Source organism: Mycetomoellerius zeteki, unplaced genomic scaffold, assembly GCF_001594055.1.
Source record: "Mycetomoellerius zeteki isolate Tzet28-1 unplaced genomic scaffold, Tzet1.0 scaffold135, whole genome shotgun sequence".
Lineage (NCBI taxonomy): Eukaryota > Metazoa > Arthropoda > Insecta > Hymenoptera > Formicidae > Mycetomoellerius > Mycetomoellerius zeteki.
The window spans coordinates 2316360-2336182 of NW_017256287.1; the positions used below are offsets into that span (position 1 = coordinate 2316360).

At 35.5% G+C, this 19823-nt stretch overlaps 2 protein-coding genes and 1 pseudogene across 3 annotated transcripts in view; 2 read left to right on the forward strand and 1 right to left on the reverse strand.

Annotated features, from left to right (window-relative positions):
• Dlic (dynein light intermediate chain) overlaps nucleotides 1-6444 on the forward strand; it is a 22821-nt gene extending 16377 nt beyond the window's left edge. Inside the window, exon 11 of one of the 2 annotated variants that reach the window (XR_001937033.1) lies at nucleotides 6432-6444. The gene's annotated coding sequence lies outside the window, so the exon portion shown is untranslated. Of the gene's footprint in view, nucleotides 1-4794; nucleotides 4809-6431 lie in introns of those variants that run through there. The other variant, XR_001937032.1, reaches the window with a different exon arrangement.
• The window catches only part of mib1 (E3 ubiquitin-protein ligase mind bomb 1), a 418118-nt gene that overhangs the window by 9921 nt on the left and 388374 nt on the right, over nucleotides 1-19823 (reverse strand). The window lies entirely within an intron of this gene.
• LOC108731651 (uncharacterized) lies at nucleotides 15468-16703 on the forward strand (annotated as a pseudogene).

Below are 19823 nucleotides of genomic sequence, written 5' to 3' on the forward strand. Positions count from 1 at the left end.
GAGCCGCGGCGGGAAATAATTCCACTCGGTTTGTCATTGTCGAAACGCGGGATTGTTTCGCGTCCGACTCAGAAAGGAAGGGGAAGGGAATTTTCAGTGGATTAATAGCCCACAAGAATGTTATATCATAGGTTAAGTACGTTCTCTAATATATTACTAATTTTAAAAAAATCTTAGTAATTAAAAAGGAAAGAGTTTCAGGAGGTAAATTAGAACATATAACGAGAATAATATGAGAAACGCAGAACAGAAATCTAAAAAGAAAAAAAAATCAAACAAATCTTATTTGTATGAGTTGTTTTCCTTTTTTTCCTAAAATCTATTTCGAAAAAATTACTGGATTTAATTTGATGGTTATTTAATTTAATTTAATTTATTGCGTACAAACAAGCTTCACATGAAGGTTACATGAAAATGACAATATGCGAATGTTGGGGTATTAATAAGGCTATTGTTATAATGCCTCTCAGAAATTTTGAATATTATTGAAACAGAAAAAAAAGAAAAAATAATTTAAAAAATAAATAAATACACGTTTTAGTACATTTTCAATACATAATACGTGTATTAGAATCATTAGATAAGCTTGTATTGTTTATGTTGGATCTCAATTAATCATAATTAGAAGAGTGTCTTTTCAAGTCCCCCGACAGATAAGAAACTACTCTTCTCTCTATTCTTTAGTCGCATTTGCCTTCTGATTAATTACTCCTTGTATTTTATTATGTTACTGTATGTTTGTAACATTATATTTTGTTTCCTCATAATTTACTGTGATTTATTAGCTTGTCCACAAAGTGTCAACTATTTCATTATTCATTTTTGAAGAGATAAAAAAATATAATTAAAATATCGCACAATAATTGTGCTCTATATAACCAGGGCGATTTTTTTTCAACCGATTGCACCTTCAATCTCAATGAGATAATGACTCACTCACGTTCATTTAGGAGTAAGATAAAATCGGAAGTTGCAATCTTTTCGCGAGAGTCTTCTCGTGGCATTCACCGACGGATTACTAAGAAACCACAAGGGCCTTCAGTCCCTAAAACATTTATCCGCCGCAGTCTCGCGGAATTCCGGCGGAATTCCATTTATCTTCCCTTTCGTTTGCCTTCCCAACAACGGCACTCCTCCCTTTTCAGCCGATGGTTCCGAAGTATTTTGATTTTCTATCAGTCATTCGCGCGTCATCAGATTCGATCAAACTCTGCGCAATAAACAAAGCACCAATTTTTGCGCCACACCCTCCTATCCGTCGAGCATGAAATAAAGTAGCTTCTAATATTCGACGAGACAGTAAACCCTTTTCTTTGTCGAAGAAAAAAAAATAAAAATTTGCACTCTATACTTGTTTTCGATTTATCTTCCTATCCTGTAAAGACAAAAATTCATATTCGCATTTACGAAGAACAGTTTTGCTGAAGTACGATAAGTGAGTCAAGAAGTATCCTTAATTTTATCTTCAAAATTAAGATGGTGTACATTAAGGTTGATTCATCCACGTTATATAAAAATTAGGCCAGATATAGGTCCAAAAATATAAACTGGATCATCAATATAATTATCCCTTAATACACACGATGATTTTTTTGATCCTTTACTACACACCATGAGTCGTTTGTGTCCTGGATTAATTTTCACTTTTACAAGTATACAAAAATTATTAAGTAATTTTTATATACTTTAACAGCTTTAGATATTATTTGTAAAATTATGTATTAAAAAATTGTATATAAATGTTATAACTAATTTCTTGGTGCATCTTATAGTATTAAAAAAAAGAATGCGTATAGGACACTCAAGCATGATAATACTGTAAAAAGTTTTGCTATTAGCTTATTCAAGCAACCATGTTTGAATGTTTAATATAATTATTTAAATAGTTCAACATGATTTTCAGATTTTTATCTGGCATAAATTTTCATATATTTTAGTAAAACTTTTCTTTCTGTGCATGCGTGATATGTTAAATGCAAATACGATGCAACGTTCTCCAAAAGTTTTATTAAACTTCGACTAAAATGTTATACTGATAATATAATTTCGAGCAGACCTTTATGTTAACAGAATTCTAATTCGATGCACAATTGCAAAGACACGTAATGAAAGACTGCAAAGAGAATCATGAATTTTTTAAAAGTAAATTATCTTAAAATTCAATAGACGCGCTCATCATCATATTATTATGTAAGTTTTCAGGAAGAGCCTTCGACTTTCTGCGTTTATATTCGACGAATTCGGTGAATCGGGAAGAAAGAACGCACGACCGGTTCAAATTGACGATGTTCATTCGTGGGTGACGGAACGGTATTGCGGGGAGACAAGATAGACGCGCTCTAATATGCAGAAATCATGAGGAAACGTTGGTCGCTACCGTGACGTAATTTCCGGGCGCCTCCATTGAAGTTGGCGCACCCAACGAAAGAGCTGGTGCCCCCGATACTGTCATACTTCGATACATCGCACATTCTCGCTTTTTTCATCCTTTTTGCTTTATTTCTTCTTTTACACGACGAGATTAAAATCAAAGGGAACTCACGGAAGAAAAATCGAAATCTTTTGCACGCGAGAGAGTTTTCTTCTTAGCCACGCCGTCGTCTCGCGAAACTTCATCGGCAAAGTGTCCGACGAAAATTGGAATTTGCCGTGAGTACCGAATACCGGAAGTTAGATCCGGATTAAGAGAAGAACTTCTCAAAGTGCTTCCGCGTCCTTCTAATTTCGTTTCTCCTTACTGGAGCGCTTTTCCACGTATTTTTCCTCGGTCTCGTTGCCGAAGCTAAAGCTGTCACTTCGTGACGTTGTTCTTCGACAGGCATTTCCAATTCTCTCGCGAGATGTTCTGTATAGCGTATTCTCGTAAATACTAACAAACTAAGTAAAGTCACCGTAAAGAGTTGAAGAAACAAATGTTGGACGCGCGTGTTTCTCACGTGTTTATGTTTGACTTATACTTAAATGCGTCCCAATGCAATTTCACCTAGTTTCTTTCTTACATTGTGAAATATCAAAGGATCAAATTTAAACTAATTCCTTGAATTAAATAATATTTTGTTATTTTTAACTTCCATGTCAAAATGTATTATTTTAATATATTTTAAAATATGTGATTAAAAAAGTAACCACGTCTAATCAATCTATTTCTGTAATTTTAATTTCAAAGTAAACAATGTCCATATTACTAGGCACTTAGTAAATAATAAAACACAAATTTGAGTTAAACATACCTAATACATTTAATTCTATTGTTTTAGTTAAATTAACGACATAGAATAGAAGCAGTGACGACCTAGAATAAGGATGATTAAAAATAATTCGATATAATTTGAAATTATAAATTTAACAGTAGCATCATTATTACTTTAATACACAGTAACATTTCTTATAACAAAAAGGAATTTACAAAAAGTATACAAATATATATAAATAAATTGTAAATTTAACTCAATATTTATTCTTATTTTTTGCGCATCAAATAAGGACTATTCTTTTCTATTGAGAAAAAGATATTTGCAGATTTGCAGATTTTGCTCTCTAAAAAATTAACTAGATACAGAAAATATAATTTTGTTACATCAAAATAATTATGTAGAATGCTCAAGTTGGTTGTTAGAATGTTAAAATTTTATGCAGCATTGTCATCAACATTTCAACATAATTCTACATAATTATTTTTACGATCTAGCAAAATTAGTTTCAGATCTGTATCTAGCTAAATTTTTAGACACTTTAGCAAAATCGTCCTTCCTGTGTATATTTGTTAAATTTGTATATGTAAAATGGCTTATCTTGGAAAGGCTAAAGGTTAACGAAATCTCGCAGCCGCCGCCGTGATGAAAATTGAAATTCTCGGAGGATAGTACCTACCTATGAAAGGATTAGTCGGCAGACCCCAGGAGAGGTTGAAACGAGGGGGTTTCGAGCACCGAGAAGGCAGGTAATCGAACCAAAACTAAATCACAACTACCAACTAATTATAAACCCATAAAGTTTGGAACGTCATAGGATTGGAATGTCTTGGGTTGATATCACAGTGGACGGCATCGCGACAGAAGGACAAGACTGCTACCGTAAGTAAGAGAAAAAAAGAAAGTAGTAGTGATAAAAAAATGAGAATGATAATGTTACATTAACTCCGAATCTCGTAATAGTAGTCGTAAAATAAATGTAACTCTTTTACAACATATCTTTCTTAATAAATTTATAATAGCAATTAATGATGAATTAATTAATTAATATCAATAGCTATTAATATAATAAGCCCATTTGAATCATTATACAATTTGCTAATTGTTAACCACATTGCTATATGATAACAATACAATTATATTTAATAATTTTGGAAATAATTTTATTAGAATATGCAACAATATAAATAATAAAACTATAAAGCTAAAATTTATTTTGAAGTGTATGTAGTTGTATAGTGTATATAATTTTTTTAGGTGTACATTGCGATAGAAGATACATATAAAATATAAATAATGTATAAACTAGCTTATACAAATATATTATGCTGCAAGTAGATCGTGATTCATAAGACGAGAAATCTCACATTAAGTATAAAGATGAACCGAAAGATAGAGGGTATTGATGTAAGAAAGAATAGCACAATAATTGCATACAAGCACAATATAATAAAAAAATTATATGACAAAAGAAATTTACGCGTAGTAGAGGAAAATAGAAAATTTAAAAGAAAAAAGAACAAAAAAAAGGAACAAAATACTTCGATCGCGTTTGGTGAAGTCGTATAATTTATGCGTTCAATACCTACACCGAAAGAGGAAGAGAGAGAGAGAGAGAGAGAGAGAGAGCGCGTGGTTGAGAAAGTGCCAGCGGTCTTCCTGAAAAAAATATATTAATTCCGAGTTCCTCTAAAAGTTATTGGAAAAGGCGCGGGAAACTGACGCGGCGGATGGAACTTTTCCGCGGCGATGGAAATGACTTTGGCATAAAATATGACGGCGATGGCACCGCCAGACGAGTCGCAGGTGCACCACGGGGTAGGTCACCCGTGATCGCTGCACTCGTCGGCTATTTTAATTCGGGCCGGGAGGGAAAGGGCGGCGAGTTCATTCCCCATGCCTACGAATGGATCTAGAGGACTTCCACGGGAGTGTTTATCGAGGTGGAAAATTAAATTTCTAAAGATATAAATTTTATCGCGATCGAAGGATTGACGGTACAAAGCTAAACCGACGCTAAACATTTTGAAATTGAATTTTAATGAGCGTACAATTAAAAGTCTCTTTACCTTTTAATTCTGTAATCTTATATTTCGTTAACGCTTTTTTAATTTATAATATTAACGGTTTTTAAATTTATAGTAGGATTATTAATGCTTTTTTACAGCATTATTGCATTTATCTTTAACATTTTTTAAGATAATAGGAATCTTTTTGCAATAATTCGATAATTACTCAATTTGTTAATTCTCTTGAAAACGCATTTATTTATATTTCTATGCTCAACTTCTATATATTATATGCTATATCGAGCAAGTATTACAATCCTATCATTGTTTTTCCGACCATATTGTAACTATTAACAGACATTGTTTACATTTTCGTGAATATTATTAGTACTATAGTTATTAATGTCGTTCGTTATGTCGCAAATTAATACGTTACTGCTATCAGCTTTATTTCCTTTTCATACATACTTACGATCAAAATTAATCTTTATTCAAATGCCGTATTTCGAAAACACACGTAATTAAACCCTTTAATTGTGTAAAGTAAGCTAGTAGTATCCTCGTATTCTCATAAAATTGTGATTTTTGTGATGCAAAAAAAGAGCTTAACAAACTGTGGAAAGAGTTTAAACACTTCCATTAGCTGTAGCTATATTTAAATGGTATTTCTGGTCGAATAAACGAATAAATTGGCAATAAATAAATCCTTTTAATCATTATTTACTGTTCTTGCAAAAGCACTCATAAGAGATACTCGATTTTCGATAAACTATAAAATTGCCAAACTATATCCATAATCTCCTCACTTTAAAAATGTAACGTATTATTACAGTATATATTATTTGTATTACAAAAGTGTTCCATCTTAGAGAGAAAACGTCTTATCAATTTTCACAATAATTTGGAAATTTATTACGTTAAATAAATCTTTCGTATGTACTTGTTAAAAAGAAAAGCAGTAACGCTGTAATAATATTACAATTATCATATTTAAAAAAATTTTAATATATCATACAAATTAATATATTTTTAGTAATTTGTAAATTATAGAATGTCTCTCTATATAAATATATATTTATATTTAATTAATTAAATTCAATTTAGTTTATTGCATCTGAACAAGTTTTATAAGATTACATATTAAAAATGAGAATGTGAATACGCAAATGTGAGACATCAGTATGGCTATTGTTATAATGCCTACTAAAATAACTATGAATACGTGTGAGAGAGAGAGAGAGAGAACAAAATAATAAAAAACAAACGCATATAATACACGACGAAAATGCATTTATACATTATATAAGTAAAGATCTACAGTTAATAGATAATCGATTCACAATTGTTGTTGCTAATTCTGTATTTAAATTTTAAATAATATCCATTATTTATAATTACATTTCAATACTTTATTATATAATACATATCTGTAGTCTCGAAATGCACACAACTTTGACCGATAGTGAGCAATTCTGTTTGTCGCTGAGTAAATGTATACGTTTGAAACGAGAGTGAGAAGTTTTTGGCCGGGAGAGAAGAAGTGCGAAAGAAGAAGGAAGGGTACAAGGAATGAAAATGATTTCGGCATGAAGTACGACGGTGATGTCGGCGACGCCACGTTTTTCCTGAATGAATTCGGTCCCGTTTATTTTGCTTATTCGATTTCTCCGACGAAAACACGTCTATCCGTCTTTAGTCGGTCGGCCTTAAGTAGGTGCGGAGGAAGAGATATTTTGGCTCTGAAACATATCCCGTCTGCTGGAGGCTGTTTACGTCTCTCGCATCCGCGTCCTCGTAAGTTCGCGATCTGCCTCGTCGGACTCGATTACGAATGAATTTGTCGTCATTTTCAACACGATATCTTAATCCCTTCTTTCTCAACGGAACGCGCGACCAGTATTATACGTTTAACAACAATTGTTCGAATTGGCTCAATAACATAAAATATAAATAAGAAGGAGCATATAATCACATACGCAGGATGTTTTTTGCAAAGTCATATTTAAAATTTAAAAGTAAACGTTTCGGTCAATTTTTGACCATCTTCATTGTTGAAACATTAAGTTTTTGATTTATTCACTCTAAATAATTAAGATAGGTAATATAAACTCTGTTTTGTTTCATTAGAATCTGGTAGTCCTATGTTTATCATACAATAATCAAGAAATAATTTTAAACAAGAAAAATCACATATGCCAATTAATATCGAAATTACATTATAATCTAATTTTGACAACCTCACATCTCATTTTATGTTCATATCGTATTTTGTAATTTGTACTGAAGATAGTAAAAAATTGACCGAAACGTTTACTTTTAAATTTTAAATATATGATTTTGCAAAAAAACATCCTGCATATGTGGCTGTGTGCTCCTTCTTATTTATATTTTAGTATTATACGTGTTTAAAATACAATATATTAAATCACTTTCGCAAAGTATTATTAATTTAGTAGAATTTCTATCAAAAAATTGGAGATTTTTTTAGCGGGAATTTTTTTTGGGGCTACAAAAAGTTTAGAAGAATTTTCGGATGACTTCTAAAAAGAAAAATACAAAAAAGCCCAAATTACAGCCAAAATATTGAGAAAGTAGCAGTAAAAAGGATAACTTTGGAATAGACTTGGCAAGAATGCTTTTGTAGAACTTGATAATTAGTTTAGTGTTAATTATTTTGGTTCACTGTCCTCTCTGGAATGACGACCGATGATTGTTAATGACAGCGTGTTTTGCGGACACAAAAAAATTTTCAGCATGATCACCATTGCATCGTTTTAAGAACTTACGTCGTCGTGCAGTTATATGAAATGGGAAAGCATCCAAGTTTTTTTGTCCCTTTCGTTTCGCAATAATTCTTTCCCGCGTCATAGCATGCGAGATGGCAAAATCACGGCTCGCAATCCTATCGCAAAATAATATAACTTGTCTTTTTCTGCCAGCTATAAACACGTACGAGTGATTTTTTTATAATATGATATTGATATGAAAAGATTTAAACGGCGCGGGCGAAGAATAAAATGTTTTCTATCACAGTTGATATTAATATATTTAAAACTTTTTTTGTATATAATATATGTACGTCGGTTCGCGTAATTTTGCGATAACGTTATGTAACGTAAGCGAATGATAAAATTAAGATTTGTGATGTTATCATTATTTTGAAATGAAAAAAAAATTTTTCATGTAAAAAAAATTATTTAATCAATAAATTTGTAATTTGATATGTAATTGTAGTTCATAAGAATTGACAAGTTGCAAGTTTTTTTTTCGAAATTTACGCTAATATATAATAAATGTATAGGTTAAATTCCCAATGAGAGAGATGTTAGAATTAAAGTGTCGTCAATTAATACGCCCTTATTAAAGTAGTGCGGAAGTTTTATTGTATCGTCAAATTGCTGCTTCGGATGCTCGTGCAGAGTTTCAAAGTGTCTCCCTAAAGTAAAAGCGACAGAGAGATTGCGATCAGGCTTTTAATGGCCATAATAATCCGGTGTTTTGAATCGCTCTTGTCATTAGTTCGAGCAAATCTTCCGGTTTCTCGCGCTTTGGCGAAGCTCCAAAGCTACGGAAAAAAAATAAGAAAAAAAAAAACAGATGCGTTCGCTGGGCTCTGCAACGAATTTTATTACAGATATGAAAGAATTTTGGCATTTTCGTCGTAATTACTTGACAAAGTGTTCATTCTTTCTCAGCGTGAGTACAATGAATTACCCAACATTAAAATTGAAGTTTATTAGCAGTCACCATAATTAAAATCGTAATTCCGTGTTTTTGAACTAAATATTTTCAAGTACGCGTATTTTGGCATGAATAAATGCCGACCTGGATCATGGTCCCTCTTTTCAAAAGGACAAACGCAAAAGTGCCGTATAAAAAAAAACGTTTATTTCCATCCGACGATATCGAATTCTGTGGCACGATGCACACTCGAGAGTTTATCCGCGTAAATGTCCGTTTTTTGCTCGTATATATACCTGTAACTTCGTGCGGGCCGCTGTTGGCGTGAATGCTTTATTTTACTGAGTCAATCAATCCATCCCCCATTAACGTCCATTAACCATTTAGTTCCTAAAAAATCACCATGTCAATTTACGAATTCGAAGAGCATACAACTTCTCAAAAATTAAGTTCTTTTTTATTATTTCTATATTAACATTATGAAATTTGAATTTAGTAACAGGTATCTCTTTTAATAAAATCATTAAGATTAAAAATTTAATAAAATTTAACAAAATAAATACAAGTACGTCTTCTTTTAATTATTAAATAGGTATATGATTAAAAGCGAAAAATTATTGAAATATCTTTTTCAATAAAAAGTTAAAAATAACATAGGAATAAAAGGGTCAAAAGAGATATGAACAAGGGATCGTAATAAAAAAATGTCCATCCTTGGCCCGCTTCCGGTGGTAAAGCAGGGCACGTCGACCAGTTCACCCTGTTTTCGGTGTTTCGCAAACTTTTTGGCCGCGCAATTCACGCGTTCCCCCGAGCTACCGCGAGACAAACAGCATTAACTTCTCTCGCGACGCTCTCGAATAAAGTTACATAGATTTGTCACAAGACAAAAAGCGAGCACGTTCCGCCCCCACGACCGAGGGTGGCTTCTAGGTTTCTTATTCGGGTTTCCTAGACGCCTGAAAAGTGGCTTCCTTCGGGCCCTTTATGTTTTCCTCTCTTGCGTTTCGCCAACTTCCTACCGCGGTTTCCGCTTCTTCCCGCATATAGGAAGTTCCAAAAAATCTACATAATATGAACTAGAAAGTATATTCTGAAGTATTTTAAAAGAACATTTTCTTCGTCAGAATCAAAACCGAGATCCATTTATGTCTCCAAGTAACAAATAAAAAATGAAACTTTTCTGACTTCCGTAACAGGATATGTGAGTTGACGTTCTTTAAAATATTTGTTGTATAAAAACAATAGTTTCAAAAAACATACATGCATTATATAGATTTCGATGACGACATGAATCTCCCTAAAAAATTGTAATTGTCTCATTCACAAAAAGCAAGAAATATTCTGTGAAGATTCCCAGAAAAAATTAAAAAAATTATGATATATAAAAAATAGCTCATTATATATGCAAAAAAATGAGAAATTATGTTTGTACTTGGAAATTCGTATCTTTAACAATTTGTATCTTTAACAACGCGAAAAATATTTTGAAAGACTTAGCTTACATTAGTCTCAATTCTATCGAAGACAAAATCTTTGCACAATATTTTCTATAACCGCTGAAGATTTGTCCAATCACAAACGTTGGGAAATGTCGCAAATAAGATTCATTGTCAGATATTAGAAAAAAACAAATTACTGAATTATTTCAACGCTACTGCATGTTTATTAATCACAAAAGTTAAAAATTTCTCTCATGCGATTACAAATCGAATATTTGAAGAGTATTGTTGTATTCCAGCAGTATATGTATTACGGAAGCTCTTTTAGCCATAGACGTCAGAAGTCAAGAATTTCCTAAATAACGTCTAGATACCTGAAAATAATTCTAGCCTGCTTGGGAATGCGTTCAATCTAGTAACAAGCGAATTCTTGCGGGCTTGAGAGATTGCAAGTGAAACGTTCGTGACTCCAAAGGGGATAAAAGTAATTTCGGGGCATGATTCGATGTAAGTAAATACCATCCCCTCGGCCGCGCATAGAATTCCAACGGCATTGGAAATCTGTTATAGGTACCCATTCTATATCGCCATGGTCTTGTCTATTCGCGAAAAAGCGCTGGCGGCTGTTTCAATGCCACAAGAATAAAATTGCAACAAGAGATTGCAGAGGGGGATGGGAAGGGAAGGAGGGAAGGAGGGAAGGAGAGAGAGAGAGAGAGAGAGAGAGAGAACGAGGAGAAAAGAACGCAATAGAAAAAAGAAAAAAGAAAGAGATAGGATGTGGGCGTGTGTATCACCTTTCGTAAGAAAAGAGGATGTATCGAATTTAGCATGCAAATTATTCGCGTGTACGTTCGAGCTTGAGAATGTGATTTTTCTTTGGACATCGAGGAACCTGTAGCGAAACCGGGGAAAATCGAGAAAGACCACGTCACTCCAGGCGAGATGGCATTTCACTTTTTTTCGTGCTAAATTAACAACGATAATTAGCAAAGCCGCAACTCACGGTCGTCGTTTTTCCAGGGGGTTTCCCGCGGTTTTCTTTCATCAGCGCGAGATCCAACCGACAATTCTTTTGAGATATAGAAGAGACGGCTTTCGACCTGCGCCGTGTATCTCAGCCGGGGTTACTTCGAGTCTTCGCCATTAGTACGCAAGTAAAGGCTATTTTCAACGACAAACTCGTAACCCGATACACGAGCGGCGGGGGCTGTGGCTCCTCCGTTAAGGGAAAGCTCCCCGTCTTCCTCTCACCCCGGTGAACGAAGGAAACGACGTTCTCTTTAATTATTCTCTGCGTGCCGCATCCTAAAATCATTAAATTGCTTCGACGATAGATACAAGGGTGTATCAAGTGTCGAGTGATTCCTTGACAAAAATTTGAAGTATAAATTTTCCTTTGGAATAAATTCTATCAGACGTCATCCTTTTTACAACTTATCCCATGTTAGACACGTTAATTAATAAGTTTTAGATTAAAATTCTGATAAAGTCAAAACTAACGCACAGGATAAGATTTTATTCAAAGAATGAGTTATTTAAAACATGAATTATTCAATAAGAACCCTCGAAAGATTTTATACGTTTTCAATATTCATTTTGCCTTTCGGGTCAAAATTAATAATATTATTTAAAAATTATAAAAAAAGTAATAATATTATATTTGTTCTTATATAGCCAAGTTCAATATAATCTACAAAGAAATTATAGTTATGTTAATATTACAACCGCAAATGTTTGCGAAAGAATTTTGCAATTTTGTTTTCCTATTAAAAAAAAGACCTCTTTTTATTTTTTAGATATTATTTTTGGTTAAAAGATGCGCTTTACTTTATTATTCCATTTATTAAATTTCAGGATTATAACTTATGCATTTAACTTATATAACTATTCATTCGAGTGGACTTTGTCCATTTCAAATAATCGGCGAGGATAAGGTCAAAAAGAATAGCAATGTTTTCTCGTTTGCTCTTCTTTTTGCATCTTCCATAGTCATCTCCGTCATGACGCTGTCGCCGACGACGAAGACAACGACGACGACGATGACGACGCCCAAAAATAGGGACGGCATTAGCGCGTAGACTCGTTTCGCACGACTCACCGGACCGCGTCGACTTCGCGGATATGCAACGTCTTCGGCTGCCAGTAATTTTAGACGCCGGCGAGTCGGCCGTCGCGACCAAGTTCCTCGTTTCCGAAGTCGTCCGGTAAAAGTGACACTGTAAGTTTATGTCGTACATGCGAGATATGTAGCCCGAATGCTCCTATAAACTTCTTGGGAAAAATGGAATTCCGAATTCACCGAGAAATCTGTCGTTGACAGACGTGCAAGCAGCTAATATCGCGAGATAAGTTGGACATTTAACTTACGCGAGGATCTACGAGCGCGTCTCTGCAGACACGGAGCAAAATGTGTTGTAACGTGTCGGAAAGCTTATAGGTGACAGTTTTCTAATTATCGCTATCCGTATTAATATCTCAATAGTGCCAAATCTATTACAAATTTGTCTTCAAAAATGTAAAATTATTATATACTTGAGAAGTCTGGTAATTATCGAATGGAGGTCCATCTTGGCATTTCTAATAAAATGCAAAAGCTTATTGGAAAATTATTCTCGAGACTGGCATTTTATTAATATAAACACACTGAATATATACACTCAGAGAAAGATATAGGATGGCAACTATAAAAAAAGGTAACAATTATACAAGTTTTATATGTAGAATTAATGTACTCTCATTAATGTGTTATCCCTTACAGAAATCTAATATTAGCTAATATAGTAATTAATTACTTATTTTAAGTATTAAAAGTTGTTCAATACTTCTAATACTTGAAATAATTAATTACTGCCTTTCACTAATAAATTGGCCAGTATTATATTTCTCTAAAGGAACGTAACTATAAAATACCTATACTCATCCGCAAAAAGAATATGAGCTATTGTGTTGATTGCAGCTCATATTTTTTGCCCGTAAGTATAGTTTATTTAACTACGTATATATACATTAATTCTACCATATAAAACTTGTGTAGTTGTTTGCTACCACGTTTTTCTCTGTAGAATTTATAGGATCCAAAGTGGGATATCAAGATGATCTTAAAATAAGAATTATTGTTACGTTTTTCTGCCGTCCTGCATCGCGAAAATTGGACTCGCGCCACTTGGGAGTCGAGGACTCGCAACGTCGCTCGGTGATGCTGTGTTTGTCGGGATGTATTTCGGTATCACATCATCAACAGCATTCTTGGCCGAATTGCAACGATGTATGCGAAGCATGATGATACGGGGACGATATATCACAAATAGTGTCACTAAGTTTGCGCTAATCCCATAGCTTAAGTCTCATTCATGAGAGTTAAGTCTGATTTCCACGCGATGTTCCGCGTTTCGTTGGCAAAGCTCGAGGAGAGTTTGCGCTATACCATGGAGGTTCGTTGGTTGTTTGATGCGAGAGGTAAGTGATTACAAGATAGTCGCGTGGTCGATCGGTGACATAAACAACGACAACGTAAAGTATAAAATTGAAATTAATCGTCGCGCTGCGTGTTGTACTCAAATCGCAGAAGCGCTGGCCGCACGCCAGCGGCCATTATCGTCGCGCATATCTTTCTATAAATAATATCACGAGATATATAATCCTGTAATTCAGCCCACGTGCATTTACGATACTGTATTTATCATCATTGTTAATGGTGCCCACGATCTGGACTTAACCTGCGAGAGTACATCGTCATTGACGTTGATCGTTGCCGATAACGATCGTGTTAACGATTGATGGCGCGACACTTCGAGAATTAACGTCGACAACGATGCAACTTTGTTTTCGTATGAAGAGGCTCGGAATTTAGACATCTATTTGGTCGCCAATGGCAGCTGCCAAATGTTCCACCTCCGAAATATCACAGCATATCGTTACGTCATAGATTTACAGTCCGATCGATGATAGCTAAGTGCAGTCGGTGACGACAAATTGAAGAGTTAACATATCAACACTGCTGTTGACGTGATGATATCTTTAAAAAATCACTTTTTGATGAAGAAGTCTGTAGATGTCAAGCACGATAGCACTACTGGAAAATTTCACTCACGAAGGTATTTATGTAAAATGTGTAAGAAAAACATGAGAAGTATATTTCTTAAGTAAATAAAATAATATTTCAAAATGTGGTTTTCTTTGAGATTTTCATTTCTGTCGCTTACAATTTTTCTTGTGTCATGTCTTCAATTACGGGAGGTAAGTAAAAATATTGAGTTACGCGCGGTGTTTCATCAAAGAGAAATTCATAAAACTAATCGCTTTTCTCTTTTGCAGGAATTTTTAATCTTGTAAATTAGTTATAAAACGAAACTCTGATAAAAAGAACTCTTTTATAAGATTTTTATCTTTACCGAAGACTTCAGAGAATGAATAGGAAATCCTAAGAAACTAATATTATGTCATACAACGAAGCTTTCCACTCCGTTCTGAATGTCCACCTTTGGTTTGTGTCTACTGAGAGAGACATGAGGGCTCACGTGCACGCTTTTGTACAGCTTAGAAGTAGAAAAGAACGGAGAAGAGGATGAAGAAGACGAAGAGTAAGAGGGGCAGAAGAAGATGATGAAAAAGGAGGAGGAGGAGGAGGAGAGAAATGAGACAGAGAGGCCTGGGTAAGTTATCACTCGAGTCTGGACCAGGAATAGTCACACCATGTGGTGGCAGCCGTGGGACTGACTATTTTCGGGTAAAGACAAATTTGGCGCGGCGAAGCGCTACGCGAGGGATTCGAGAAGCTGAGCCGAGCCGAGCCGAGCCGTCGCGTGGTAGCCGTCTCGAGTGTAAGCTTACATCTGCACATGACGACGACGAGGGGGGTGTCGGCTCGTCGTCACTCGAGAGGAGAGGCCAATGGGATCTGTGCAGCCATTTTTAGAGGGCTCGTTCCAAAGCGATCTTGCTCGAGGCTTTGGCAGCATTCAGTCCGAAGCGGTCATCCGAGTTGGCAGGATTTGAAGTCTCGAAGAAATCAGCCCGAGGAACTCTCTCGGCCATCGGGTAATAATTTCAGAAGAAATCAGGTGATAAGTCAAGAGGACGGGAGTCTCGGGAACGATCGAATACAGGCGCTTCCAGCGCGCCAGGTATTCCCCGTTGGAGAGTGTTTTAGGATCTTTCAGGATGAATTACGTAACAGCGGTGTATTCGCGAAACACGAAATTGTTGCATCGAAGTGTCGTATCGAAATGCTGTTCGGATTCAGCAGCCTCAGTTGGAGCAAAGAACAGAGGATCTTACTTTGAGAGCAAATCGGCATTCGGATGACCTAAGCTTGTAATACCGGGCGACCGTTCCGTGCTTCCTTACTTCCCATAGTGAATGTGACGTATGGAATGTAAAGAAGTATGGAGCTGCGTCCTGGTGAATCGTCACGAGGCAGTAGTCGTCTTTATTGAAGAATCGAGAGATTTCCGGATTTATCGTCGATGACGAAAACGGGGACTTGTGACGAACGAAAGGGCAAGGATAAGAATAAGAATCGGAAGGATAACGACGGAGCAGGATAATAGTGCCGCGTAAAAGAGTCAGTAACAAATGGTGTAAAGATAAAATTTGCGGTCTTGCGTCTTCTGCGATGCAAATCTTGGGAGCAGCCAGTCGCCAGAAATAGATTGCTTTCGCGTAACCGACGCCGATATGGCCCAGGCATCATTCCACGTACATATGGTCTTCCGCGGCCTCTATTTATGGCTTTAGTGCCGCTACCATGTGGTCACCACTTTTATTATCCCCTTACAAGTTCTTCGTCATTCTTAGCGCGATGACAGAGGACTCGTATCTCTTCGTATTTTCCCTCTCATATTATTATTCTAGTTGCGATAACTAGTAGCTTATCTTTTTGCAAAATTATCTTTTACATTATCAATTAGCCGCTAATTCAGATTTTCATTCATTTTCACAGATTTTCGATCGTTCAATTTGATTGCAGCGGCGAAGAAGGCGAGATACGGAAGAAAATGGGTGAGCGAGCGAAGAAGAAGATGCGTGCGACTGGATGCTGTTTTCGAGCCCGAAATAGGACCCAAGCACAACCGCAACCATATTTCCAGAAATAAGTTCTCCGGTTACAGAATCTATTTCCGGTGCGCGCGGGCCGCCGACCGGTGCCCGGTTGCACGACGATCGGTGACGTATTCGGCTGCAGGTGTAACCTCACGTTGCATAGGAGTATCGCACGCGCGGTATTTGGTTCTGGTGTCCGGAAAAAAGATTCAGTGTTGGTCGTAACGTCGTAACGATAGTCGGCCAGTGACGTCAGTGATTACGGTGAGATCGACTATGGTTCACGCAATGAGAACGAGCGTATTCTGATCGTCGCAAACGCACCGTGTAAATGACAATTAGGTGAATGTGCAAGTTACGATTTGCCTTGTAATAATGGGACTATTATTATTAAGGCTGTTATTATTAAATATTTGAAAAATTATTCCTTATTATTTATCAAATGATTTAATTATTATGTACATATTGTAAGTGTTATTAAATTCTACCGTTTCATTTCTCTGATGTATTTATATATATATTTTTTTTTTAGAGAGAAAGAGAGCGTTGTTACATAGATGTATTTCCGATAATTTCCGATAATCTTCTTACATCATTTGTCGATTATTCTGTGTACTTTGTGCAACATTCGGTCTCACGAATTTTGGCGAACAATGCCGTGATTTGATTCGAGGTTCACTGGGTAGTACATTACGTTTGCATAGATGCGCACGAATTTATCGACGGTAAAATAGATTTGCGCTTCTCGTGGCAGTAATGCTCTTGATTAAGCCGAATGAATTACGCTGATATTATTGCCGTGAAATAATAATATTATTCCTGGTATTATCGGCTAATGCCGCCATTTGCATTAACGTCGGCACCTGCTAATTGGCATCGCCCGTCGCATTTTGTCTATTTGCCGTACGTGTTACATAGCCTGATTATGCTAATCACCGTCGAGTAATAACGCATTTAAACGAATGTACTAAATTTGCTAAAAGAGATTCGCAAAAAAAAACTATTTTTTTCACATACTTTCCTCCTTATCTATATTAATTTCCTAATTTAAAGTCAATTAGAAATCTGGGGAATTGCTTGTAAATTTTCAAGGATTAGAAAGTTATCTTTCATTTCTATAATTATTAGAGGAAAGATCAACGTTTACCTGAGAGCTGAACTTCGAACGCGCGCCAGTCACCCTAAAGACGTCATCAAATTGTCGAGGATTGGGAAGCAGTAGAGAGGATTTAGAGAGCGGATTATGCGACATTTCGCGATAATCACGGATAGCTCGGATGCAACCTTGGCACGTTTTCGGTAGATCGATAACGCAGTGTGGCAGAGACGAATCGGTGGTCAAAAGTCCAGGGAGAAGGAGTCCACTGGTTACACAGCACCCGGTAGCGGATACGAGGGTCGAATGACAGAATCGCGCGGGGTATTGGCTGTTCGGTACGATCGTCACGTTCACCGCGACAATTTATGACGATTGGAATAGCGACCGTTACGCGTTCACGCGATACGGCCGGACTGCAGGAAGACTCCAGTGCGCGACACCTTATCAAACTGGTTCAATTAGTGGCTAGCGCGAGAAGGGTGAGAGGAGAGAGAAAGAGAAAGACAGAGAAATAGAGTGAAGAGACGAAGGGATTAGTAATGCCCTCGTTCTCTTTAATTTTAATTTTTAAAATCTCTATTGCGAAAGAGAAATATTATTGCATTTTCCTTTGAAAATACTAAGGTATATTCTCGCTTCTAATCATGTTATCATTAAAAAAAATCTCTAATCACATATTATGTCGTTGAAATTTTTTTAGTTTAATGAAACCTAAAATAAAAGGGATAAAAAAAGTTTAATTTTACTGTACATCATTGTTTATTTGCATGGTTTAATGTATGAAATTTTTCACCAATTCCCCATTCTGAATAAGCAAAAAAAAACAACAGATGAAGAAGATACCGATTGGAATATCCTATTTATCATATAATCAATATAACACTTTTCCAAATAAAATCTCTAATTATGAGACATTATGTCTTCAGTGAAAAGTTTCAACAATCTAGGTTTCAGTATGTGGCTTCGTTAGAGTCACGTTTAGTCGGGTTTCCGAGAGAATATTACCTTATCCCCACGAGAATGTCCCGTAACAGGCGGTATTTAGGGATACAACGAGAAAGGACGCGGATAGGTGGACGTCGTTGAGATTGTACTAATTAAGTCCCACGTCCCATTAATTGTCAGCGTTCCTGTCTTGTCAGTGGCCACCGTCCGTCGTTGCGGCTGCGAACACCGGTAGTTAACCAAATTTCGATATCGACATGTTTCATTCCGTGAACAAGACTCTCTTGCTGTCCTTGTCTTTCGCTCAAATGGCCATTTACTAGATCTTCTAAGCTGGACATACATATATTCAAGCATATGAAGTCTTACGAAGTTATAATTTTTATTTGGATAAAATTATTAAAAGTTTTCCAGAATTTGTGGATTCTTGGGAGCAATTTGGCTGTGAAGTTTAAACATTAACAATCTTTTACACAACAAGAATTTATTTTAAATAAGAAAAATGTATATTCGGTCGAAACGGATTTAATGCTCAATTACATATTTCTTGTGTGAATTTATATACATTCTGATTCTGCATATCGCACGTCGAAATTTTCTATGGCCGGTATTCATAGTCAGATCTTATATTCAAGACCGTCTTAACCCTTTCATTGCCAGCGGGAAGTATGCTTCCCACTTCTTTTTTATGCGATTTTGCCTTGTAAATTTCACAATTTCGCAAAAGTAATTGTAAAGTTTGGTTTTTCAGATAGCTAAATAGTCACTTAATATATTCTGATATGTTTTTTAACCCAATTGTTTATATGTAATTATTTATAACAAATTAAAGTCGAAAAAATGTGATTTTTTTTAAGAAAAAAAATCGATTTTTTGGAAATTATTAAGTATAGAGATCTGAAAATTTGACCAAATACTCCTCTAATGTTGCAGAAAATCTCTAACAGAATCCAAAAAAATGAATCTACTGCAAAATATCCAAATTTTCACTAGTTTACTAGGTGATGGCGAACATATTTGATCCGCCATATTGAATTTGCAAAATCTGACTTCAGATTCGGAATCAGTGAATCGAAAAACGTAGGTAAGCAAAGTTTCAAGAAAATCTGCTGAAAAAAGCCTAATTCGGCAGTGAAAGGGTTAATTACAGTCTTAAGAAGTTACGAACCAATCAGAGGGCCGTATTAGCATCTTAAGACGTTACTTAAAACAGTCTTGAAATAAGAAAAAGGACTATGAATACCGTCCTATGTGCCGCGTGTGTGATAAAAGCTTGATTTAAGAACAATCATTATAAAATAATAGTAAATAAATTTTATCCAACTGCACGCGTGACAATATTTATAAAGTATCGCTCATATTCCGTTTCACAGTTTAGGTAGATTTGATTTTTCAAAAATTGGTTCTCTTC